This window comes from Musa acuminata, chromosome BXJ2-1, assembly GCF_036884655.1.
Source record: "Musa acuminata AAA Group cultivar baxijiao chromosome BXJ2-1, Cavendish_Baxijiao_AAA, whole genome shotgun sequence".
Classification (NCBI taxonomy): Eukaryota; Viridiplantae; Streptophyta; class Magnoliopsida; order Zingiberales; family Musaceae; genus Musa; species Musa acuminata.
Window position 1 is genome coordinate 24,485,212 of NC_088338.1, and position 23,227 is coordinate 24,508,438.

General features: G+C 51.3%; 10 non-coding genes and 24 pseudogenes across 10 annotated transcripts; all 34 read left to right on the forward strand.

The window, feature by feature from the left end:
• Positions 1–141: 141 nt before the first annotated feature.
• On the forward strand, positions 142–260 carry LOC135601782 (5S ribosomal RNA; annotated as a pseudogene).
• Positions 261–610: 350 nt separating this feature from the next.
• On the forward strand, positions 611–729 carry LOC135602128 (5S ribosomal RNA; annotated as a pseudogene).
• A 350-nt stretch (positions 730–1,079) lies between these two features.
• On the forward strand, positions 1,080–1,198 carry LOC135601979 (5S ribosomal RNA; annotated as a pseudogene).
• Positions 1,199–1,548: 350 nt separating this feature from the next.
• On the forward strand, positions 1,549–1,667 carry LOC135603636 (5S ribosomal RNA; annotated as a pseudogene).
• Positions 1,668–2,486: 819 nt separating this feature from the next.
• Positions 2,487–2,605, forward strand: LOC135603089 (5S ribosomal RNA; annotated as a pseudogene).
• Positions 2,606–2,955: 350 nt separating this feature from the next.
• On the forward strand, positions 2,956–3,074 carry LOC135601197 (5S ribosomal RNA). The gene has a single exon (XR_010483498.1). It is a non-coding gene; the product is annotated as a 5S ribosomal RNA (ribosomal RNA).
• Positions 3,075–3,424: 350 nt separating this feature from the next.
• Positions 3,425–3,543, forward strand: LOC135600835 (5S ribosomal RNA). Its single transcript, XR_010483147.1, has one exon. It is a non-coding gene; the product is annotated as a 5S ribosomal RNA (ribosomal RNA).
• A 350-nt stretch (positions 3,544–3,893) lies between these two features.
• LOC135603638 (5S ribosomal RNA) lies at positions 3,894–4,012 on the forward strand (annotated as a pseudogene).
• A 350-nt stretch (positions 4,013–4,362) lies between these two features.
• Positions 4,363–4,481, forward strand: LOC135599393 (5S ribosomal RNA; annotated as a pseudogene).
• A 350-nt stretch (positions 4,482–4,831) lies between these two features.
• Positions 4,832–4,950, forward strand: LOC135602996 (5S ribosomal RNA; annotated as a pseudogene).
• Positions 4,951–5,299: 349 nt separating this feature from the next.
• On the forward strand, positions 5,300–5,418 carry LOC135600880 (5S ribosomal RNA). The gene has a single exon (XR_010483191.1). It is a non-coding gene; the product is annotated as a 5S ribosomal RNA (ribosomal RNA).
• A 350-nt stretch (positions 5,419–5,768) lies between these two features.
• On the forward strand, positions 5,769–5,887 carry LOC135601614 (5S ribosomal RNA; annotated as a pseudogene).
• A 350-nt stretch (positions 5,888–6,237) lies between these two features.
• LOC135600767 (5S ribosomal RNA) lies at positions 6,238–6,356 on the forward strand. Its single transcript, XR_010483080.1, has one exon. It is a non-coding gene; the product is annotated as a 5S ribosomal RNA (ribosomal RNA).
• Positions 6,357–6,706: 350 nt separating this feature from the next.
• On the forward strand, positions 6,707–6,825 carry LOC135602795 (5S ribosomal RNA; annotated as a pseudogene).
• A 350-nt stretch (positions 6,826–7,175) lies between these two features.
• On the forward strand, positions 7,176–7,294 carry LOC135603973 (5S ribosomal RNA; annotated as a pseudogene).
• A 350-nt stretch (positions 7,295–7,644) lies between these two features.
• On the forward strand, positions 7,645–7,763 carry LOC135603488 (5S ribosomal RNA; annotated as a pseudogene).
• A 350-nt stretch (positions 7,764–8,113) lies between these two features.
• On the forward strand, positions 8,114–8,232 carry LOC135602997 (5S ribosomal RNA; annotated as a pseudogene).
• Positions 8,233–8,582: 350 nt separating this feature from the next.
• Positions 8,583–8,701, forward strand: LOC135600345 (5S ribosomal RNA). Its single transcript, XR_010482668.1, has one exon. It is a non-coding gene; the product is annotated as a 5S ribosomal RNA (ribosomal RNA).
• Positions 8,702–9,051: 350 nt separating this feature from the next.
• On the forward strand, positions 9,052–9,170 carry LOC135603799 (5S ribosomal RNA; annotated as a pseudogene).
• Positions 9,171–9,520: 350 nt separating this feature from the next.
• LOC135600950 (5S ribosomal RNA) lies at positions 9,521–9,639 on the forward strand. The gene has a single exon (XR_010483259.1). It is a non-coding gene; the product is annotated as a 5S ribosomal RNA (ribosomal RNA).
• A 350-nt stretch (positions 9,640–9,989) lies between these two features.
• LOC135603299 (5S ribosomal RNA) lies at positions 9,990–10,108 on the forward strand (annotated as a pseudogene).
• Positions 10,109–10,458: 350 nt separating this feature from the next.
• Positions 10,459–10,577, forward strand: LOC135600063 (5S ribosomal RNA). Its single transcript, XR_010482397.1, has one exon. It is a non-coding gene; the product is annotated as a 5S ribosomal RNA (ribosomal RNA).
• A 350-nt stretch (positions 10,578–10,927) lies between these two features.
• On the forward strand, positions 10,928–11,046 carry LOC135602737 (5S ribosomal RNA; annotated as a pseudogene).
• A 5,761-nt stretch (positions 11,047–16,807) lies between these two features.
• Positions 16,808–16,926, forward strand: LOC135601369 (5S ribosomal RNA). Its single transcript, XR_010483665.1, has one exon. It is a non-coding gene; the product is annotated as a 5S ribosomal RNA (ribosomal RNA).
• Positions 16,927–17,276: 350 nt separating this feature from the next.
• LOC135603516 (5S ribosomal RNA) lies at positions 17,277–17,395 on the forward strand (annotated as a pseudogene).
• Positions 17,396–17,745: 350 nt separating this feature from the next.
• On the forward strand, positions 17,746–17,862 carry LOC135599284 (5S ribosomal RNA; annotated as a pseudogene).
• A 1,934-nt stretch (positions 17,863–19,796) lies between these two features.
• LOC135603995 (5S ribosomal RNA) lies at positions 19,797–19,915 on the forward strand (annotated as a pseudogene).
• A 350-nt stretch (positions 19,916–20,265) lies between these two features.
• Positions 20,266–20,384, forward strand: LOC135604269 (5S ribosomal RNA; annotated as a pseudogene).
• A 350-nt stretch (positions 20,385–20,734) lies between these two features.
• On the forward strand, positions 20,735–20,852 carry LOC135604567 (5S ribosomal RNA; annotated as a pseudogene).
• A 350-nt stretch (positions 20,853–21,202) lies between these two features.
• On the forward strand, positions 21,203–21,321 carry LOC135599776 (5S ribosomal RNA). The gene has a single exon (XR_010482118.1). It is a non-coding gene; the product is annotated as a 5S ribosomal RNA (ribosomal RNA).
• A 350-nt stretch (positions 21,322–21,671) lies between these two features.
• LOC135599809 (5S ribosomal RNA) lies at positions 21,672–21,790 on the forward strand. Its single transcript, XR_010482152.1, has one exon. It is a non-coding gene; the product is annotated as a 5S ribosomal RNA (ribosomal RNA).
• Positions 21,791–22,140: 350 nt separating this feature from the next.
• Positions 22,141–22,259, forward strand: LOC135602178 (5S ribosomal RNA; annotated as a pseudogene).
• Positions 22,260–22,609: 350 nt separating this feature from the next.
• On the forward strand, positions 22,610–22,728 carry LOC135604612 (5S ribosomal RNA; annotated as a pseudogene).
• Positions 22,729–23,078: 350 nt separating this feature from the next.
• On the forward strand, positions 23,079–23,197 carry LOC135604464 (5S ribosomal RNA; annotated as a pseudogene).
• Positions 23,198–23,227: the final 30 nt, after the last annotated feature.

The following is a 23,227-nucleotide window of genomic DNA, read 5'->3' on the forward strand; positions in this document are numbered from 1 at the left end:
GCTAGGGCTCGGAGAGAGCTTGCAATAGGGATTTCGTGAACGTTCGAGAAAGCGACGATGGTTTCGTAACGGGCAAGAGGCTCCGGACGTTGATGCGCCGACCGCGACGTGCACATAGGCGAGGGACGAAGCACGCGAAACGGGTGCGATAATGCCAGCACTAAATCACCGGTTCCCATCAAAACAACGAAGTTAAGCTTGCTTGGGCCAGAGTAGTACTACGATGGGTGACCCCCTGGGAAGTCCTCGTGTTGCACTCCTTTTCGCATCCCGGGATACGAAACATCTCCCGTAGAGCTCCGAGACGATTGTTTTGGGGCAGGAAATTTGCTGTGACCGCTACGCTGTCAGTATCGAGGGGCTCGGAGAGAGCTTTCCGGATTGGGGTCGCAATAGCGATTCCGAGATCGTTCTAGAAAGTGCCGATGGTTTCGGCATGCGCTTGCCGTGACCGATACGCAGTCGTCGGGCTAGGGCTCGGAGAGAGCTTGCATTAGGGATTTCGTGAACGTTCGAGAAAGCGCCGACGGTTTCCTGACGGGCAAGAGGCTCCGGACGTTGATACGCCGACCGCGACGTGCACATAGGCGAGGAACGAAGCACGTGAAACATGTGCGATAACGCCAGCACTAAATCATCGGATCCCATCAAAACTCCGAAGTTAAGCTTGCTTGGGCCAGAGTAGTACTAGGATGGGTGACCCCCTGGGAAGTCCTCGTGTTGCACTCCTTTTTGCATCCCGGGATACGAAACATCTCCCGTAGAGCTCCGAGACGATTGTTTTGGGGCTGGAAATTTGCTGTGATCGCTACGCTGTCAGTAACGAGGGGCTCGGAGAGAGCTTTCCGTATTGGGGTCGCAATAGCGATTCCGACATCGTTCTACAAAGTGCCGATGGTTTCGGCACGTGCTTGCCGTGACCGATACGCAGTCGTCGGGCTAGGGCTCGGAGAGAGCTTGCAATAGGGATTTCGTGAACGTTCGAGAAAGCGCCGACGGTTTCGTGACGGGCAAGAGGCTCCGGACGTTGATACGCCAACCGCGACGTGCACATAGGCGAGGGACGAAGCACGTGAAACAGGTGCGATAATGCCAGCACTAAATCACCGGATCCCTTCAAAACTCTGAAGTTAAGCGAGCTTGGGCCAGAGAAGTACTAGGATGGGTGACCCCCTGGGAAGTCCTCGTGTTGCACTCCTTTTTGCATCCCGGGATACAAAACATCTCCCGTAGAGCTCCGAGACGATTGTTTTGGGGCTGGAAATTTGCTGTGACCGCTATGCTGTCAGTATCGAGGGGCTCGGAGAGAGCTTTCCGGATTGAGGTCGCAATAACGATTCCGAGATCGTTCTAGAAAGTGCCGATGGTTTCGGCACGTGCTTGCCGTGACCGATACGCAGTCGTCGGGCTAGGGCTCGGAGAGAGCTTGCAATATGGATATCGTGAACGTTCGAGAAAGCGACGATGGTTTCGTGACGGGCAAGAGGCTCCGGACGTTGATGCGCCGACCGCGACATGCACATAGGCGAGGGACGAAGCACGCGAAACGGGTGCGATAATGCCAGCACTAAATCACCGGATCCCATCAAAACAATGAAGTTAAGCTTGCTTGGGCCAGAGTAGTACTACGATGGGTGACCCCCTGGGAAGTCCTCGTGTTGCACTCCTTTTCGCATCCCGGGATACGAAACATCTCCCGTAGAGCTCCGAGACGATTGTTTTGGGGCTGGAAATTTGCTGTGACCGCTACGCTGTCAGTATCGAGGGGCTCGGAGAGAGCTTTCCGGATTGGGGTCGCAATAGCGATTCCGAGATCGTTCTAGAAAGTGCCGATGGTTTCGGCATGTGCTTCCCGTGACCGATACGCAGTCGTCGGGCTAGGGCTCGGAGAGAGCTTGCAATAGGGATTTCGTGAACGTTCGAGAAAGCGACGATGGTTTCGTGACGAGCAAGAGGCTCCGGACGTTGATACGCCGACCGCGACGTGCACATAGGCGAGGGACGAAGCACGCGAAACGGGTGCGATAATGCCAGCGCTAAATCACCGGATCACATCAAAACAACAAAGTTAAGCTTGCTTGGGCCAGAGTAGTACTACGATGGTTGACCCCCTGGGAAGTTCTCTTGTTGCAATCCTTTTCGAATCCCTGGATACGAAACATCTCCCATAGAGCTCCGAGACGATTGTTTTGGGGCTGGAAATTTGCTGTAACTGCTACGCTGTCAGTATCGAGGGCCTCGGAGAGAGCTTTCCGGATTGAGGTCGCAATAACGATTCCGAGATCGTTCTAGAAAGTGCCGATGGTTTCGGCACGTGCTTGCCATGACCGATACGCAGTCGTCGGGCTAGGGCTCGGAGAGAGCTTGCAATAGGGATTTCGTGAACATTCGAGAAAGCGACGATGGTTTCGTAACGGGCAAGAGGCTCCGGACGTTGATGCGCCGACCGCGACGTGCACATAGGCGATGGACGAAGCACGCGAAACGGGTGCAATAATGCCAGCACTAAATCACCGGATCCCATCAAAACAACGAAGTTAAGCTTGCTTGGGCCAGAGTAGTACTACGATGGGTGACCCCCTGGGAAGTCCTCGTGTTGCACTCCTTTTCGCATCCCGGGATACGAAACATCTCCCGTAGAGCTCCGAGATGATTGTTTTGGGGCTGGAAATTTGCTGTGACCGCTACGCTGTCAGTATCGAGGGGCTCGGAGAGAGCTTTCCGGATTGGGGTCGCAATAGCGATTCCGAGATCGTTCTAGAAAGTGCCGATGGTTTCGGCATGCGCTTGCCGTGACCGATACGCAGTCGTCGGGCTAGGGCTCGGAGAGAGCTTGCAATAGGGATTTCGTGAACGTTCGAGAAAGCGCCGACGGTTTCCTGACGGGCAAGAGGCTCCGGACGTTGATACGCCGACCGCGACGTGCACATAGGCGAGGAACGAAGCACGCAAAACATGTGCGATAACGCCAGCACTAAATCATCGGATCCCATCAAAACTCCGAAGTTAAGCGTGCTTGGGCCAGAATAGTACTAGGATGGGTGACCCCCTGGGAAGTCCTCGTGTTGCACTCCTTTTTGCATCCCGGGATACGAAACATCTCCCGTAGAGCTCCGAGACGATTGTTTTGGGGCTGGAAATTTGCTGTGACCGCTACGCTGTCAGTATCGAGGGGCTCGGAGAGAGCTTTCCGTATTGGGGTCGCAATAGCGATTCCGAGATCGTTCTACAAAGTGCCGATGGTTTCGGCACGTGCTTGCCGTGACCGATACGCAGTCGTCGGGCTAGGGCTCGGAGAGAGTTTGCAATAGGGATTTCGTGAACGTTCGAGAAAGCGTCGATGGTTTCGTGACGGGCAAGAGGCTCCGGACGTTGATACGCCAACCGCGACGTGCACATAGGCGAGGGACGAAGCATGTGAAATAGGTGCGATAATGCCAGCACTAAATCACCGGATCCCTTCAAAACTCTGAAGTTAAGCGTGCTTGGGCCAGAGAAGTACTAGGATGGGTGACCCCCTGGGAAGTCCTCGTGTTGCACTCCTTTTTGCATCCCGGGATACAAAACATCTCCCGTAGAGCTCCGAGACGATTGTTTTGGGGCTGGAAATTTGCTGTGACCGCTATGCTGTCAGTATCGAGGGGCTCGGAGAGAGCTTTCCGGATTGAGGTCGCAATAACGATTCCGAGATCGTTCTAGAAAGTGCCGATGGTTTCGGCACGTGCTTGCCGTGACCGATACGCAGTCGTCGGGCTAGGGCTCGGAGAGAGCTTGCAATAGGGATTTCGTGAACGTTCGAGAAAGCGACGATGGTTTCGTGACGGGCAAGAGGCTCCGGACGTTGATGCGCCGACCGCGACATGCACATAGGCGAGGGACGAAGCACGCGAAACGGGTGCGATAATGCCAGCACTAAATCACCGGATCCCATCAAAACAATGAAGTTAAGCTTGCTTGGGCCAGAGTAGTACTACGATGGGTGACCCCCTGGGAAGTCCTCGTGTTGCACTCCTTTTCGCATCCCGGGATACGAAACATCTCCCGTAGAGCTCCGAGACGATTGTTTTGGGGCTGGAAATTTGCTGTGACCGCTACGCTGTCAGTATCGAGGGGCTCGGAGAGAGCTTTCCGGATTGGGGTCGCAATAGCGATTCCGAGATCGTTCTAGAAAGTGCTGATGGTTTCGGCATGTGCTTGCCGTGACCGATACGCAGTCGTCGGGCTAGGGCTCGGAGAGAGCTTGCAATAGGGATTTCGTGAACGTTCGAGAAAGCGACGATGGTTTCGTGACGAGCAAGAGGCTCCGGACGTTGATACGCCGACCGCGACGTGCACATAGGCGAGGGACGAAGCACGCGAAACGGGTGCGTTAATGCCAGCGCTAAATCACCGGATCCCATAAAAACAACGAAGTTAAGCTTGCTTGGGCCAGAGTAGTACTACGATGGGTGACCCCCTGGGAAGTTCTCTTGTTGCAATCCTTTTCGCATCCCGGGATACGAAACATCTCCCATAGAGCTCCGAAACGATTGTTTTGGGGCTGGAAATTTGCTGTGACTGCTACGCTGTCAGTATCGAGGGCCTCGGAGAGAGCTTTCCGGATTTAGGTCGCAATAACGATTCCGAGATCGTTCTAGAAAGTGCCGATGGTTTCAGCACGTGCTTGCCGTGACCGATACGCAGTCGTCGGGCTAGGGCTCGGAGAGAGCTTGCAATAGGGATTTCGTGAACGTTCGAGAAAGCGACGATGGTTTCGTAACGGGCAAGAGGCTCCGGACGTTGATGCGCCGACCGCGACGTGCACATAGGCGAGGGACGAAGCACGCGAAACGGGTGCGATAATGCCAGCACTAAATCACCGGATCCCATCAAAACAACGAAGTTAAGCTTGCTTGGGCCAGAGTAGTACTACGATGGGTGACCCCCTGGGAAGTCCTCGTGTTGCACTCCTTTTCGCATCCGGGATACGAAACATCTCCCGTAGAGCTCCGAGACGATTGTTTTGGGGCTGGAAATTTGCTGTGACCGCTACGCTGTCAGTATCGAGGGGCTCGGAGAGAGCTTTCCGGATTGGGGTCGCAATAGCGATTCCGAGATCATTCTAGAAAGTGCCGATGGTTTCGGCTTGCGCTTGCCGTGACCGATACGCAGTCGTCGAGCTAGGGCTCGGAGAGAGCTTGCAATAGGGATTTCGTGAACGTTCGAGAAAGCGCCGACGGTTTCCTGACGGGCAAGAGGCTCCGGACGTTGATACGCCGACCGCGACGTGCACATAGGCGAGGAACGAAGCACGCGAAACATGTGCGATAACGCCAGCACTAAATCATCGGATCCCATCAAAACTCCGAAGTTAAGCGTGCTTGGGCCAGAGTAGTACTAGGATGGGTGACCCCCTGGGAAGTCCTCGTGTTGCACTCCTTTTTGCATCCCGGGATACGAAACATCTCCCGTAGAGCTCCGAGACGATTGTTTTGGGGCTGGAAATTTGCTGTGACCGCTACGCTGTTAGTATCGAGGGGCTCGGAGAGAGCTTTCCGTATTGGGGTCGCAATAGCGATTCCGAGATCGTTCTACAAAGTGCCGATGGTTTCGGCACGTGCTTGCCGTGACCGATACGCAGTCGTCGGGCTAGGGCTCGGAGAGAGCTTGCAATAGGGATTTCGTGAACGTTCGAGAAAGCGCCGACGGTTTCGTGACGGGCAAGAGGCTCCGGACGTTGATACGCCAACCGCGACGTGCACATAGGCGAGGGACGAAGCACATGAAACAGGTGCGATAATGCCAGCACTAAATCACCGGATCTCTTCAAAACTCTGAAGTTAAGCGTGCTTGGGCCAGAGAAGTACTAGGATGGGTGACCCCTTGGGAAGTCCTCGTGTTGCACTCCTTTTTGCATCCCGGGATACAAAACATCTCCCGTAGAGCTCCGAGACGATTGTTTTGGGGCTGGAAATTTGCTGTGACCGCTATGCTGTCAGTATCGAGGGGCTCGGAGAGAGCTTTCCGGATTGAGGTCGCAATAACGATTCCGAGATCGTTCTAGAAAGTGCCGATGGTTTCGGCACGTGCTTGCCGTGACCGATACGCAGTCGTCGGGCTAGGGCTCGGAGAGAGCTTGCAATAGGGATTTCGTGAACGTTCGAGAAAGCGACGATGGTTTCGTGACGGGCAAGAGGCTCCGGACGTTGATGCGCCGACCGCAACATGCACATAGGCGAGGGACGAAGCACGCGAAACGGGTGCGATAATGCCAGCACTAAATCACCGGATCCCTTCAAAACTCGGAAGTTAAGCGTGCTTGGGCCAGAGAAGTACTAGGATGGGTGACCCCCTGGGAAGTCCTCGTGTTGCACTCCTTTTTGCATCCCGGGATACAAAACATCTCCCGTAGAGCTCCGAGACGATTGTTTTAGGGCTGGAAATTTGCTGTGACCGCTACGCTGTCAGTATCGAGGGCCTCGGAGAGAGCTTTCCGGATTGAGGTCGCAATAACGATTCCGAGATCGTTCTAGAAAGTGCCGATTGTTTCGGCACGTGCTTGCCGTGACCGATACGCAGTCGTCGGGCTAGGGCTCGGAGAGAGCTTGCAATAGGGATTTCGTGAACGTTCGAGAAAGCGACGATGGTTTCGTAACGGGCAAGAGGCTCCGGACGTTGATGCGCCGACCGCGACGTGCACATAGGCGAGGGACGAAGCACGCGAAACGGGTGCGATAATGCCAGCACTAAATCACCGGATCCCATCAAAACAACGAAGTTAAGCTTGCTTGGGCAAGAGTAGTACTACGATGGGTGACCCCTTGGGAAGTCCTCGTGTTGCACTCCTTTTCGCATCCCGGGATACGAAACATCTCCCGTATAGCTCCGAGACGATTGTTTTGGGGCTGGAAATTTGCTGTTACCGCTACGCTGTCAGTATCGAGGGGCTCGGAGAGAGCTTTCCGGATTGGGGTCGCAATAGCGATTTCGAGATCGTTCTAGAAAGTGCCGATGGTTTCGGCATGCGCTTGCCGTGACCGATACGCAGTCGTCGGGCTAGGGCTCGGAGAGAGCTTGCAATAGGGATTTCGTGAACGTTCGTGAATGCGCCGACGGTTTCCTGACGGGCAAGAGGCTCCGGACGTTGATACGCCGACCGTGACGTGCACATAGGCGAGGGACGAAGCACGCGAAACGGGTGCGATAATGCCAGCACTAAATCATCGGATCCCATCAAAACTCCGAAGTTATGTGTGCTTTGGCCAGAGTAGTACTAGGATGGGTGAACCCTTGGGAAGTCCTCGTGTTGCACTCCTTTTTGCATCCCGGAATACGAAACATCTCCCGTAGAGCTCCGAGACGATTGTTTTTGGGCCGGAAATTTGCTGTGACTGCTACGCTGTCAGTATCGAGGGGCTCGGAGAGAGCTTTCCGGATTGGGGTAGCAATAGCGATTCCGAGATCGTTCTTGAAAGTGCCGATGGTTTCGGCACGTGCTTGCCGTGACCGATTCGCAGTCGTCGGGCTATGGCTCGGAGAGAGCTTGCAAAAGGGATTTCGTGAACGTTCGAGAAAGCGACGATGGTTTCATGACGGGCAAGAGGCTCCGGACGTTGATACGCCGACCGCGACATGCACATAGGCGAGGGACGAAGCACGCTAAACGGGTGCGATAATGCCACCACTAAATCACCGGATCCCATCAAAACAACGAAGTTAAGCGTGCTTGGGCCAGAGTAGTACTACGATGGGTGACCCCTTGGGAAGTCCTCGTGTTGCACTCCTTTTTGCATCCCGGGATACGAAACATCTCCCGTAGAGTTCCGAGACGATTGTTTTGTGGCTGGAAATTTGCTGTGACTGCTACGATGTCAGTATCGAAGAGCTCGGAGAGAGCTTTCCGGATTGGGGTAGCACTAGCGATTCCGAGATCGTTCTAGAAAGTGCCGATGGTTTCGGTACGCGCTTGCCGTAACCGATACGCAGTCGTCGGGCTAGGGCTCGGAGAGAGCTTGCAATAGGGATTTCGAGAACGTTCGAGAAAGCGACGATGGTTTCGTGACGGGCAAGAGGCTCCGGACGTTGATGCGCCGACCGCGACGTGCACAAAGGCGAGGGACGAAGCACGCGAAACGGGTGCGATAATGCCAGCACTAAATCACCGGATCCCATCAAAACAACGAAGTTAAGCTTGCTTGGGCCAGAGTAGTACTACGATGGGTGACCCCCTGGGAAGTCCTCGTGTTGCACTCCTTTTCGCATCCCGGGATACGAAACTTCTCCCGTAGAGCTCCGAGACGATTGTTTTGGGGCTGGAAATTAGCTGTGACCGCTACACTGTCAATATCGAGGGGCTCGGAGAGAGCTTTCCGGATTGGGTTCACAATAGCGATTCCGAGATCGTTCTAGAAAGAGCCGACGATTTCGGCATGCGTTTGCCGTGACCGATACGCAGTCATCGGGCTAGGGCTCGGAGAGAGCTTGCAATAGGGATTTCGTGAACGTACGAGAAAGCGCCGACGGTTTCCTGACGGGCAAGAGGCTCCGGACGTTGATACGCCGACCGCGACGTGCACATTGGCGAGGAACGAAGCACGCGAAACATGTGCGATAACGCCAGCACTAAATCACCGGATCCCATCAAAACTCCGAAGTTAAGCGTGCTTGGGCCAGAGTAGTACTACGATGGGTGACCCCCTGGGAAGTCCTCGTGTTGCACTCCTTTTTGCATCCCGGGATACGAAACATCTCCCGTAGAGCTCCGAGACGATTGTTTTGGGGCTGGAAATTTGCTGTGACCGCTACGCTGTCAGTATCGAGGGGCTCGGAGAGAGCTTTCTGTATTGCGGTCGCAATAGCGATTCCGAGATCGTTCTAGAAAGTGCTGATGGTTTCGGCACGTGCTTGCCGTGACCGATACGCAGTCTTCGGGCTAGGGCTCGGAGAGAGCTTGCAATACGGATTTCGTGAACGTTCGAGAAAGCGCCGACAGTTTCGTGTCGGGCAAGAGGCTCCGGACGTTGATACGCCGACCGCGACGTGCACATAGGCCAGGGACGAAGCATGCGAAATAGGTGCGATAATGCCAGCACTAAATCACCGGATCCCATCAAAACAACGAAGTTAAGCTTGCTTGGGCCAGAGTAGTACTACGATGGGTGACCCCATGGGAAGTCCTCGTGTTGCACTCCTTTTCGCATCCCGGGATACGAAACATCTCCCGTAGAGCTCCGAGACGATTGTTTTGGGGCTGGAAATTTGCTGTGACCGCTACGCTGTCAGTATCGAGGGGCTCGGAGAGAGCTTTCCGGATTGGGGTCGCAATAGCGATTCCGAGATCGTTCTAGAAAGTGCCGATGGTTTCGGCATGCGCTTGCCGTGACCGATACGCAGCCGTCGGGCTAGGGCTCGGAGAGAGCTTGCAATAGGGATTTCGTGAACGTTCGAGAATGTGCCGACGGTTTCCTGACTGGCAAGAGACTCCGGACGTTGATACGCCGGCCGTTACGTGCACATAGGCGAGGGACGAAGCACGCGAAACGGGTGCTATAATGCCAGCACTGAATCATCGGATGCCATCAAAACTCCGAAGTTAAGCGTGCTTGGGCCAGAGTAGTACTAGGATGGGTGACCCCTTGGGAAGTCCTCGTGTTGCACTCCTTTTTGCATCCCGGAATATGAAACATCTCCCGTAGAGCTCCGAGTCGATTGTTTTTGGGCTGGAAATTTGCTGTGACCGCTACGCTGTCAGTATCGAGGGGCTCGGAGAGAGCTTTCCGGATTGGCGTCGCAATAGCGATTCCGAGATCGTTCTTGAAAGTGCCGATGGTTTCGGCACGTGCTTGCCGTGACCGATACGCAGTCGTCGGGCTAGGGCTCGGAGAGAGCTTGCAATAGGGATTTCGTGAACGTTCGAGAAACCGACGATGGTTTCGTGACGGGCAAGAGGCTCCGGACGTTGATACGCCGACCGCGACGTGCACATAGGCGAGGGACGAAGCACGCGAAACGGGTGCGATAATGCCACCACTAAATCACCGGATCCCATCAAAACAACGAAGTTAAGCGTGCTTGGGCCAGAGTAGTACTACGATGGGTGACCCCCTGGGAAGTCCTCGTGTTGCACTCCTTTTCGCATCCCGGGATACGAAACATCTCCCGTAGAGCTCCGAGACGATTGTTTTGGGGCTGGAAATTTGCTGTGACCGCAACGCTGTCAGTATCGAGGGGCTCGGAGAGAGCTTTCCGGATTGGGGTCGCGATAGCGATTCCGAGATCGTTCTAGAAAGTGCCGATGGTTTCGGCATGCGCTTGCCGTGACCGATACGCAGTCGTCGGGCTAGGGCTCGGAGATAGCTTGCAATAGGGATTTCGTGAACGTTCGAGAAAGCGCCGACGGTTTCCTGACGGGCAAGAGGCTCCGGACGTTGATACGCCGACCGCGACGTGCACATAGGCGAGGAACGAAGCACGCGAAACATGTGCGATAACGCCAGCACTAAATCACCGGATCCCATCAAAACTCCGAAGTTAAGCGTGCTTGGGCCAGAGTAGTACTAGGATGGGTGACCCCCTGGGAAGTCCTCGTGTTGCACTCCTTTTTGCATCCCGGGATACGAAACATCTCCCGTAGAGCTCCGAGACGATTGTTTTGGGGCTGGAAATTTGCTGTGACCGCTACGCTGTCAGTATCGAGGGGCTCGGAGAGAGCTTTCCGGATTGGGGTCGCAATAGCGATTCCGAGATCGTTCTAGAAAGTGCCGATGGTTTCGGCACGTGCTTGCCGTGACCGATACGCAGTCGTCGGGCTAGGGCTCGGAGAGAGCTTGCAATAGGGATTTTGTGAACGTTCGAGAAAGCGACGATGGTTTCGTGACGGTCAAGAGGCTCCGGACGTTGATACGCCGACCGCGACTTGCACATAGGCGAGGGACGAAGCACGCGAAACGGGTGCGATAATGCCAGCACTAAATCACCGGATCCCATCAAAACAACGAAGTTAAGCATGCTTGGGCCAGAGTAGTACTACGATGGGTGACCCCCTGGGAAGTCCTCGTGTTGCACTCCTTTTCGCATCCCGGGATACGAAACATCTCCCGTAGAGCTCCGAGACGATTGTTTTGGGGCTGGAAATTTGCTGTGACCGCTACGCTGTCAGTATCGAGGGGCTCGGAGAGAGCTGTTAGGACTCTAGCTTGGAGTGTCCTAATTGAGAGGGACATTGATGTAAAACTGTTAGGACTCTAGCTAAGAGAGTCCTAATTGAGAGGGACATTCTATTAGGACTCTAGCTAGGAGAGTCCTAATTGAGAGGGGCATTCATGTAGGAGGTTTTTTCTTATAGAAGAATTAGGAGTTGTAAGGGAATAGGAGTCTTGAGTAGGAGTCCTATTAGGAGTTGGTTAGAAGTAAGAGTCTTAAGTAGGAGTCCTATTAGGAGTTAGGGTTTAGAAGCCCTATAAATAGTCATGTATTCCTTCTCTTTTCATAAGCAATAGATGAATCTTTTCTGCAGCCTTTGAGCAGCAACTTGGAGGGAGGAACCCCTATAGAGTTCCAAGGAGCCCGATCCCCTAAAGAGATCAACCCCAAGTTTAGAATCTGCAATGGTTCTAACACCTGGTATCAGAGCAGCGTTCTTGGCGTCTCGCTGCCCTTTCACAGCCATCCATCAACCCTCCACAACCATGCAAAGCAATTCCCACAATTGCTTAAAAGATCATCGCCGAATTCCGCCATCATCTCCACCACCACGGATCATCCTTTGATCTCCCCGTGAATTGCAACAGGTTCTGGTTTCCTACCTTACTGCTGCTGCAATTTAGTTATCCTTATTCGAAAATCCAAAAAAAAAAAAAAAAAAATCGTTCCTATATTGCTGCATAAACTTTTCGTCACAAAGTTTTCATCTCTACGACGAAAGATATATTGCAGAATTCCAGCCGCATAGCACCATCTGTTTGATCTTGCTACTGTGCTTTTTCTATCCAAATTTCTACGAAATTTTTATGACATCTTTGACACTTCTTAACAGTGGATTTCTCTTTGGTTTCATCAAAAAATTCTCAATATAAACTACTGATCTTTTATGTCCAATCTGCTGCACTTGAATTGCAGAATTCAAGCCGCATAGCACCATCTGTTTGATCTTGCTACTGTACTTTTTCTATCCAAATTTCTACGAAATTTTTATGACATCTTTGACACTTCCTAACAGTATATTTCCCTTTGGTTTCATCGAAAAATTCTCAATATAAACTACTGATCTTTTATGTCCAATCTGCTACACTTGAAAATCTATGCTGCAAAAAATTTCAACTGCATATCGTTGCCTTAACCCATCTATTTGCAATCTTTTTTGAATGAAATTTCTTATAGACTTCATATATCATCTTGGCTTCCATCTAAGATTGATCTATTAAGAAATTCATCTCTAAAAACGATTTTATGTTGCTGCAAATTTTCATCGTAACCCGCTGAAATTTTTCGACGATAATTCTGCAATTGCAACTTGCACCAATTTCTTTGCTGTTATACTGCCGAAATTTTCTTGATTAAATTAGATATCCTTGCTGTCATATAAACTGTGATTTTGCTATCAATTTCCTCCTCAATTCTCTTAAGTTTTTGGTGGAAATTACGTCGAGAAACCGTTGTTTCTTCGACGACAATTCTACTCTTACAAGACAGCACATACTTGCTGCAACTTCCACGGATTTCTGTCAAACCTTTGCTACCATCTACCACAGATCCAAAACTTTCATCCAGAGCCCTAAAACTCTACCAAACCACACCCTCAAACTGCACCCAAAACAGCCACAAAACAAGCCTAAACCGTAGCCTACATCCACCAATCCACCAACACTTTCGACCATCACTTCTCTCAACCTATACATGCCTTTAACCCAACAGCAAAAGAGAGATCTTAACATCATTGATTTGGGGCCATATACTATGGCATCTAAGGAGGCAATCAATACTAAATTCGAAGCCTTGGAGGCGCGAATGGAGGATAAGATTCGGACGCTCTTTACCGAACTCAGATTGGGCCGACCACTAAGCCCGAAGAAATCATATCAAGGAGAGAGCTTTGCCCAATCACACCAAGCCCGAAGAGATGACTTCCAAGAGAGGGGAAGCTCTATGACCAACCCCAACTATCCATGCATGAGAGTGGACTTCCCTAGATGGGAAGAAGGAGACCCGATTGGTTGGATTTCGCACGCGGAGCGATATTTTCGGTACCACAAAACCGCGGATGTATCTATGGTGAAAATTGCAGCTATACATCTTGAAGGGGATGCTATTCAATGGTTTGACTGGTTTGAACATACTTATGGAGTCCTTTCATGGCGACAATTCAAAGAAGAACTGCTGATTCGCTTCAGACCAACCGATTATGAGAATATTGACGAACAACTAGCAAAGATCCGACAAACCTCTACCATTCAAGAGTACCAAACCAGGTTTGAAAGGTTATCTAATCAAAATCATGATTGGTCTCAAAAATAGCTATTGAGGACCTTCATTGAGGGCTTGAAGCCGGAGATCCGAGGAGAAGTTAAAGCGCGACAACCGTATACGCTTATGGCAGCCATCTCTTTCGCACGACATCAAGAGGAGCAATTGAACCATGAAGCTCGGAGGACTAGGGTCACTCGTCAACCAATAATATTGAAGCCCTCAGCCTCCCCTACTATCGACCAAGTCCCTGCACCAAAGAGGTTAACAGGAGAAGAGCTTCGGGAGCGATATGCGAAGGGGTTATGTTGGCATTGTGACGAGTCGTGGAGCCGTGAGCATCGCTGCAGTAAAGGAGGACTTCTTATGATTGAACCGATAGAAGAAGAGGTCATTGAACATCCAAAAGAGAGCTTTGAATATGAAGAAGAAGATGCAGAAGAAGAGCCACAACCGACCGAAGTTACGGTACATACACTAGCTAGCTACTCAAACCCGCAAACGATGAAAATTGGAGGCCTTCTCAAACAACAACCAATCACTGTTCTCATCGACACGGGCAATACTACTAACTTCCTAAATAGTAAGCTTGCTGTTCGGATATCTTTACCTATCGAGAATCGCTGCAGGTTTGATGTTAAGGTCGCCGACGGACGGATTTTGAATTGTGATCATAGGCGCTTGCAGGAGAAACTATTGCTGCAGGACCAAGAGATAATTGCAGATTTCTTCCTTCTCCCTCTTAACAATCATGAGGCCATGCTCAGAATTAAATGGTTGACGACATTAGGTGATATTTCCTGAAATTTTATGAAACTAATTATGAAATTTTACAGTAAGGAGAAACAGGTGACATTGCACGGGAAACGTGGGGGCGACATAACAACGATTTACACACAACAAATGGAGAATGTTTTGCATAAAGCATGCAGCGGCTTTTTGGTACAACTTGAGCAGCAAACTAAGGGAGAGCCAACAGAATTTGAAGATCCAAATCTACTTCCTTTGCTTGCTGAATTTTCAAATATATTTGACGAACTGCGCAACCAACCTCTTACCTGTCGGCATGATCATTGTATAATGATTCTTCCAGGCAAATCTTCAGCAAATGCTCAGCCATATCAGTATCCACATCTCCAGAAGGATGAAATAGAAAGGATTATAAAAGAGATGCTCGAAACAGGAGTTATTCGGCCAAGTTGCAACCTCTACTCTTCGCCGGTGCTACTTGTACGCAAGGACGGAACAAGGCGAATATGTGATGATTACCGAGCTCTCAATGGCATAATCATCAAGGACAAATACTTTATTCCAATAGTAGATGAATTGCTAGATGAAAGGGAGCACAAATCTTTACAAAGCTGGACCTTTGATCCGGGTATCATCAAATACGAGCATGCGAAGAAGACATACGGAAAACCACCTTTTGAACACACAACAACCACGAATTTTTGCTTTCTGCAACAAAAGATGGAATATCTTGGGCATATCATATCAGAGGAAGGTGTGGTAGTGGACCCCTTTAAAATTGGAGCAATGCAAAACTGGCCGACCTCGAGAAACATAAAATTGCTACATGGCTTTCTGGGTTTAACAGGCTACTACCGCAAGTTCGTGAAAAACTATGGAAAGATCAGTGCACCACTTACTTCCTTACTAGAAAAAGATGTCTTCCAATGGTTGGACAGAGCCTCCGCTGCCTTTGACAAACTTAAGGCAGCCATGACGACGACGCCGGTGCTAACACTACCAGATTTCAACCGACCCTTCATTATTGAGGCCGACACATCTGGAGTCAGAATTGGAGTCATTCTCATGCAAGATGGTCGACCACTCGCATACACTAGCAAGGCATTATCTCCCTCCTATCAAAATAAGTCAACATATGATAAGGAGATGCTCGCCATTGTGCGCGCAGCAACGAGGTGGAGATTGTACTTGATCAGGCGATACTTTCAAATCAAGACCGACCATAAAAGTCTAAAATATCTCTTGGAGCAGAAGATATCTTCCCCCAAGCAGCAAAAATGGGTAACAAAACTTCTTGGATTTGATTATGAAATAACTTACAAAATGTGGAAAGAGAATATTGTTGTAAATGCGCTTTCGCAGCTACCTGAGCAAGTTGAATTTTCGGTCGTTTTACTTCCAACCAGTGACTTCCTTGAGAATATTAAGATGAAATGGCAGGAAGATTCGGAGACTAGTAAAAAAAAAAAAAAAAAAAATTTGGAGGAAGCACCAAGCTCCGTGGCTCATTACAATCGGGACTCAAAAGAATTATGCTATAAGGGACGCACTATGCTTGTGACAAATTCTACTTGCATCTTCAAGAGCAGATTTTGGACAAAGTTATTCCATATGCAGGGTACTAAATTGAAAAGGAGTACGACATATCACCCACAAACCAACAGCCAGACAGAAGTTTTAAATAGGTGCTTGGAGACAGCCCAAAGCCATCCACCAAATATGACTACACAAAGAGAACTCCAGACCCAGCCAAGTGCCATTATTGATTGACGGATCGTGACTTGACGACGATGACCCACTAATGAAGTGCTAATACAGTGGGCGAACCTACCAATAGAAGATGCCACTTGGGAGAACTATGACGACATGAAGATCAAATTTTCAGAATTCATGAATCATCAGCCTCGAGGACAAGGCTGATTTGAAGAGGGCGGGTCTGTTAGGACTCTAGCTTGGAGAGTCCTAATTGAGAGGGACATTCATGTAAAACTGTTAGGACTCTAGCTAAGAGAGTCCTAATTGAGAGGGACATTCTATTAGGACTCTAGCTAGGAGAGTCCTAATTGAGAGGGGCATTTATGTAGGAGGTTTTTTCTTAGAGAAGAATTAGGAGTTGTAAGGGAATAGGAGTCTTGAGTAAGAGTCCTATTAGGAGTTGGTTAGAAGTAAGAGTCTTAAGTAGGAGTCCTATTAGGAGTTAGGGTTTAGAAGCCCTATAAATAGTCATGTATTCCTTCTCTTTTCATAAGCAATAGATGAATCTTTTCTGCAGCCTTTGAGCAGCAACTTGGAGGGAGGAACCCCTATAGAGTTCCAAGGAGGCCGATCCCCTAAAGAGATCAACCCCAAGATTAGAATCTGCAAGGGTTCTAACAAGAGCTTTCCGGATTGGGGTCGCAATAGCGATTCCGAGATCGTTCTAGAAAGTGCCGATGGTTTCGGCACGCGCTTGCCGTGACCGATACGCAGTCGTCGGGCTAGGGCTCGGAGAGAGCTTGCAATAGGGATTTCGTGAACGTTCGAGAAAGCGCCGACGGTTTCCTGACGGGCAAGAGGCTCCGGACGTTGATACGCCGACCGCGACGTGCACATAACCGAGGGACGAAGCACGCGAAACGGGTGCGATAATGCCAGCACTAAATCACCGGATCCCATCAAAACACCGAAGTTAAGCGTGCTTGGGCCAGAGTAGTACTAGGATTGGTGACCCCCTGGGAAGTCCTCGTGTTGCACTCCTTTTTGCATCCCGGGATATGAAACATCTCCCGTAGAGCTCCGAGACGATTGTTTTGGGGCTGGAAATTTGCTGTGACCGCTACGCTGTCAGTATCGAGGGGCTCGGAGAGAGCTTTCCGGATTGGGGTCGCTATAGCGATTCCGAGATCGTTCTAGAAAGTGCCGATGGTTTCGGCACGTGCTTGCCGTGATCGATACGCAGTCGTCGGGCTAGGGCTCGGAGAGAGCTTGCAATAGGGATTTTGTGAACGTTCGAGAAAGCGACGATGGTTTCGTGACGGGCAAGAGGCTCCGGACGTTGATGCGCCGACCGCGACGTGCACATTGGCGAGGGACGAAGCACGCGAAACGGGTGCGATAATGCCAGCACTAAATCACTGGATCCCATCAAAACAACGAAGTTAAGCTTGCTTGGGCCAGAGTAGTACTACGATGGGTGACCCCCTGGGAAGTCCTCGTGTTGCACTCCTTTTCGCATCCCGGGATACGAAACATCTCCGGTAGAGCTCCGAGACGATTGTTTTGGGGCTGAAAATTTGCTGTGACCGCTACGCTGTCAGCATCGAGGGGCTCGGAGAGAGCTTTCCGGATTAGGGTCGCAATAGCGATTCCGAGATCGTTCTATAAAGTGCCGATGGTTTCGGCACGTGCTTGCCGTGACCGATACGCAGTCGTCGGGCTAGGGCTCGGAGAGAGCATGCAATAGGGATTTCGTGAACGTTCAAGAAAGCGACGATGGTTTCGTGAAGGGCAAGAGGCTCCGGACGTTGATACGCCGACCGCGACTTGCACATAGGCGAGGGACGAAGCACGCGAAATGGGTGCGATAATGCCAGCACTAAATCACCGGATCCCATCAAAACAACGAAGTTAAGCGTGCTTGGGCCAGAGTAGTACTACGATGGGTGACCCCCTGGGAAGTCCTTGTTGAATCTCGGATTTTGATGATGAAACTAATTGATTGTGTTTAAATGTTTGACTACATTTTGAGTGATATAGGTCTACTCGATCAGGATTAGACAATTAACGCAGGAGAAATTGACGTTGCATCGGAGGAGATCACGTTAGGATATTGGATGGCAGAAGGCTTCGGGCGTCGGGCATCGGGCCAAGGAGAGCGAAATTGCGCCAAGGATATCGGGGTTGCGGAGGTCAACCGCCGATTGGGCAACAAGCCGCAAGAGAGGACGATGCACCGAAGAATCGGATGAAGCGCCAACCAATGACGTGCCGGGCAACAGAATGTCAATTTGCGTTATAATAATTGTCTAGATCGGAGTAGAGTGTTTGCTTGTGTGTGCAGGATTAACTACGATAACGACAAAGACATAAAGCAAGGATACCGGAGTCGAGCTCGATGGACGTTTAAGAGACCGAAGAATCATTGGAGATGCTGCCGGAACCATCCGAGAAGAAATCAGGAACGTGTCGGAAGTTCGCCGAAGAAATCGTCGGAGGCTCGCGGAGATCACCGAGAAGGCTCGGCTACTCGTTAAAGTCATCACAAGATCGGGAGCTTGATGGGAGTCCGTCAAAAGAAGTTCGTCGGAAAGCTCGCCGAAACAAGACTCGACGTTCGCGGTTGAAAGCTTGCTTAGGATGTGTTTTTGTTATGTAGTTCACTTGTAATTAGGATTAGGATTAAGAGATAATCCTATATCCTGGTTAGGGGCCAACTGGGACCAAAGTCAGAGTTGGTTTAGGCTAAAAATTAAGCTAAACCAGCGAACTAGAGAGCCAAGATTGAAGCCCAACTAGTGGCTGAAAACACTGTAGTCGGGCTGAAAACACTGTAGGCGGTGGCACCGCCTAGCTGGGCGGTGGCACCGCCCAGCACCCGAGAGCTGGGCGGTGACACCTCCTTGGCTGGGCGGTTGCACCGTCCAGCACCCGAGCGCTGGGCGGTGGCACCGCCTGGCTGGGCGGTGGCACCGCCAGCACCGGGAACCCTAAGAGAATTCAAATTTTGGAGCCCAAAATTTGAATCCTCTTGAGGCCTATAAATACCCCTCTAATCTCAGTTGAGGTAACAACTTTTTGAGCAGCAAGTGTTTGAGAGAAAAGCCTTAGAAAAGTATTAGCTTCTCTTATTTTCAATTTGCTAGTGTTCACCTCCTTCTTTCTTGTTGAAAATCTGTAAGAGAGTGAACCGCTTGTAAAAGTTGTAAGAGGGGTATTCACCCTTCACTTTCAAGAGATTTGCTAGTGGAAGGTGGAAGCCTCATCGAAGAGGGGCCTCGCAAGTGGATGTAGGTCATTTGACCGAACCACTTTAAAATCGGCGTAATCTCTGGTTTGCGTTTATGTTTATGCATTTATCTTTCTGCAAACCTTTACTTTGCTAAGTTCATTGCCCTCATCTTATTACGTACGCTTTCAACGCAATCGAAACGGTTTCAAACGAAACATTATTTTTATCGTACGAAAGATTTGTTTAAAACCGAAGTTTTAATCCGCTGCACTAATTCACCCCCCCCTCTTAGTGCCACTCCAATCCTAACAGTCCTCGTGTTGCACTCCTTTTCGCATCCTGGGATACGAAACATCTCCCGTAGAGCTACGAGACGATTGTTTTGGGGCAGGAAATTTGCTGTGACCGCTACGCTGTCAGTATCGAGGGGCTCGGAGAGAGCTTTCCGGATTGGGGTCGCAATAGCGATTCCGAGATCGTTCTAGAAAGTGCCGATGGTTTCGGCACGCGCTTGCCGTGATCGATACACAGTCGTCGGGCTAGGGCTCGGAGAGAGCTTGCAATAGGGATTTCGTGAACGTTCGAGAAAGCGCCGACGGTTTCCTGACGGGCAAGAGGCTCCGGACGTTGATACGCCGACCGCGACGTGCACATAGGCGAGGGACGAAGCATGCGAAACGGGTGCGATAATGCCAGCACTAAATCACCGGATCCCATCAAAAGACCAAAGTTAAGCGTGCTTGGGCCAGAGTAGTACTAGGATTGGTGACCCCTTGGGAAGTCCTCGTGTTGCATTCCTTTTTGCATCCCGGGATACGAAACATCTCCCGTAGAGCTTCTTGACGATTGTTTTGGGGCTGGAAATTTGCTGTGACCGCTACGCTGTCAGTATCGAGGGGCTCGGAGAGAGCTTTCCGGATTGGGGTCGCTATAGCGATTCCGAGATCGTTCTAGAAAGTGCCGATGGTTTCGGCACGTGCTTGCCGTGACCGATACGCAGTCGTCGGGCTAGGGCTCGGAGAGAGCTTGCAATAGGGATTTCGTGAACGTTCGAGAAAGCGACGACGGTTTCGTGACGGGCAAGAGGCTCCGGACGTTGATGCGCCGACCGCGACGTGCACATAGGAGAGGGACGAAGCACGCGAAATGGGTGCGATAATGCCAGCACTAAATCACCGGATCCCATCAAATCAACGAAGTTAAGCTTGCTTGGGCCAGAGTAGTACTACGATGGGTGACCCCCTGGTAAGTCCTCGTGTTGCACTCCTTTTCGCATCATGGGATACGAAACATCTCCCGTAGAGCTCCGAGACGATTGTTTTGGGGCTGGAAATTTGCTGTGACCGCTACGCTGTCAGTATCGAGGGGCTCGGAGAGAGCTTTCCGGATTGGGGTCGCAATAGCGATTCCGAGATCGTTCTAGAAAGTGCCGATGGTTTCGGCACGCGCTTGCCGTGACCGATACGGTGTCGTCGGGCTAGGGCTCGGAGAGAGCTTGCAATAGGGATTTCGTGAACGTTCGAGAAAGCGACGACGGTTTCGTGACGGGCAAGAGGCTCCGGACGTTGATGCGCCGACCGCGACGTGCACATAGGCGAGGGACGAAGCACGCGAAACGGGTGCGATAATGCCAGCACTAAATCACCGGATCCCATCAAATCAACAAGTTAAGCTTGCTTGGGCCAGAGTAGTACTACGATGGGTGACCCCCTGGGAAGTCCTCGTGTTGCACCCCTTTTTGCATCCCAGGATACGAAACATCTCCCGTAGAGCTCCGAGACGATTGTTATGGGGCTGGAAATTTGCTGTGACCGCTACGCTGTCAGTATCGAGGGGCTCGGAGAGAGCTTTCCGTATTGGGGTCGCAATAGCGATTCCGAGATCGTTCTAGAAAGTGCCGATGGTTTCGGCACGTGCTTGCCGTGACCGATACGCAGTCGTCGGGCTTGGGCTCGGAGAGAGCTTGCAATAGGGATTTCGTGAATGTTCGAGAAAGCGCCGACGGTTTCATGACGGGCAAGAGGCTCCGGACGTTGATACACCGACCGCGACGTGCACATAGGCGAGGGTCGAAGCACACGAAACAGGTGCGATAATGCCAGCACTAAATCACCGGATCCCATCAAAACTCCGAAGTTAAGCGTGCTTGGGCCAGAGAAGTACTAGGATGGGAGACCCCCTGGGAAGTCCTCGTGTTGCACTCCTTTTTGCATCCCGGGATACGAAACATCTCCCGTAGAGCTCCGAGACGATTGTTTTGGGGCTGGAAATTTGCTATGTCCGCTACGCTGTCAGTATCGAGGGGCTCGGTAAGAGCTTTCCGGATTGGGGTCGTAATAGCGATTCCGAGATCATTCTAGAAAGTGCCGATGGTTTCGGCACGTGCTTGCCGTGACCGATACGCAGTCGTCGGGCTAGGGCTCAGAGTGAGCTTGCAATAGGGATTTCGTGAACGTTCGAGAAAGCGCCGACGGTTTCGTGATGGGCAAGAGGCTCCGGACGTTGATACGCCGACCGCGACGTCCACATAGGCGAGGGACGAAGCACGCAAAATGGGTGCGATAATGCCAGCACTAAATCACCGGATCCCTTCAAAACTCCGAAGTCAAGCGTGCTTGGGCCAGAGTAGTACTAGGATGGGTGACCCCCTGGGAAGTCCTCGTGTTGCACTCCTTTTTGCATCCCGGGATACGAAACATCTCCCATAGAGCTCCGAGACGATTGTTTTGGGGGTGGAAATTTGCTGTGACCGCTACGCTGTCAGTATCGAGGGGCTCGGAGAGAGCTTTCCGGATTGGGGTCGCAATAGCGATTCCGAGATCGTTCTAGAAAGTGCCGATGGTTTCGGCACGCGCTTGCCGTGACCGACACGCAGTCGTCGGGCTAGGGCTCGGAGAGAGCTTGCAATAGGGATTTCGTGAACATTCGAGAAAGCGCCGACGATTTCCTGACGGGCAAGAGGCTCCGGACGTTGATACGCCGACCGCGACGTGCACATAGGCGAGGGACGAAGCATGCGAAACGGGTGCGATAATGCCAGCACTAAATCACCGGATCCCATCAAAACTCCAAAGTTAAGCGTGCTTGGGCCAGAGTAGTACTAGGATTGGTAACCCCTTGGGAAGTCCTCGTTTTGCACTCCTTTTTGCATCCCAGGATACGAAACATCTCCCGTAGAGCTCCGAGACGATTGTTTTGGGGCTGGAAATTTGCTGTGACCGCTACGCTGTCAGTATCGAGGGGCTCGGAGAGAGCTTTCCGGATTGGGGTCGCTATAGCGATTCCGAGATCGTTCTAGGAAGTGCCGATGGTTTCGGCACGTGCTTGCCGTGACCGATACACAGTCGTCGGGCTAGGGCTCGGAGAGAGCTTGCAATAGGGATTTCGTGAACGTTCGAGAAAGCGACGACGGTTTCGTGACGGGCAAGAGGCTCCGGACGTTGATGCGCCGACCGCGACGTGCACATAGGCGAGGGACGAAGCACGCGAAACGGGTGCGATAATGCCAGCACTAAATCACTGGATCCCGTCAAATCAACGAAGTTAAGCTTGCTTGGGCCAGAGTAGTACTACGATGGGTGACCCCCTGGTAAGTCCTCGTGTTGCACTCCTTTTCGCATCCCGGGATACGAAACATCTCCCGTCGAGCTCCGAGACGATTGTTTTGGGGCTGGAAATTTGTTGTGACCGTTACGCTGTCAGTATCGAGGGGCTCGGAGAGAGCTTTCCGGATTGGGGTCGCAATAGCGATTCCGAGATCGTTCTAGAAAGTGCCGATGGTTTCGTCACGCGCTTGCCGTGACCGATACGGTGTCGTCGGGCTAGGGCTTGGAGAGAGCTTGCAATAGGGATTTTGTGAACGTTCGAGAAAGCGCCGACGGTTTCCTGACGGGCAAGAGGCTCCGGACGTTGATACGCCGACTGCGACGTGCACATAGGCGAGGGACGAAGCACGCGAAACTGGTGCGATAATGCCAGCACTAAATCATCGGATCCCATCAAAACTCCGAAGTTAAGCGTGCTTGGGCCAGAGTAGTATAAGGATGGGTGACACCTTGGGAAGTCCTCTTGTTGCACTCCTTTTTGCATCCCGGGATACAAAACATCTCC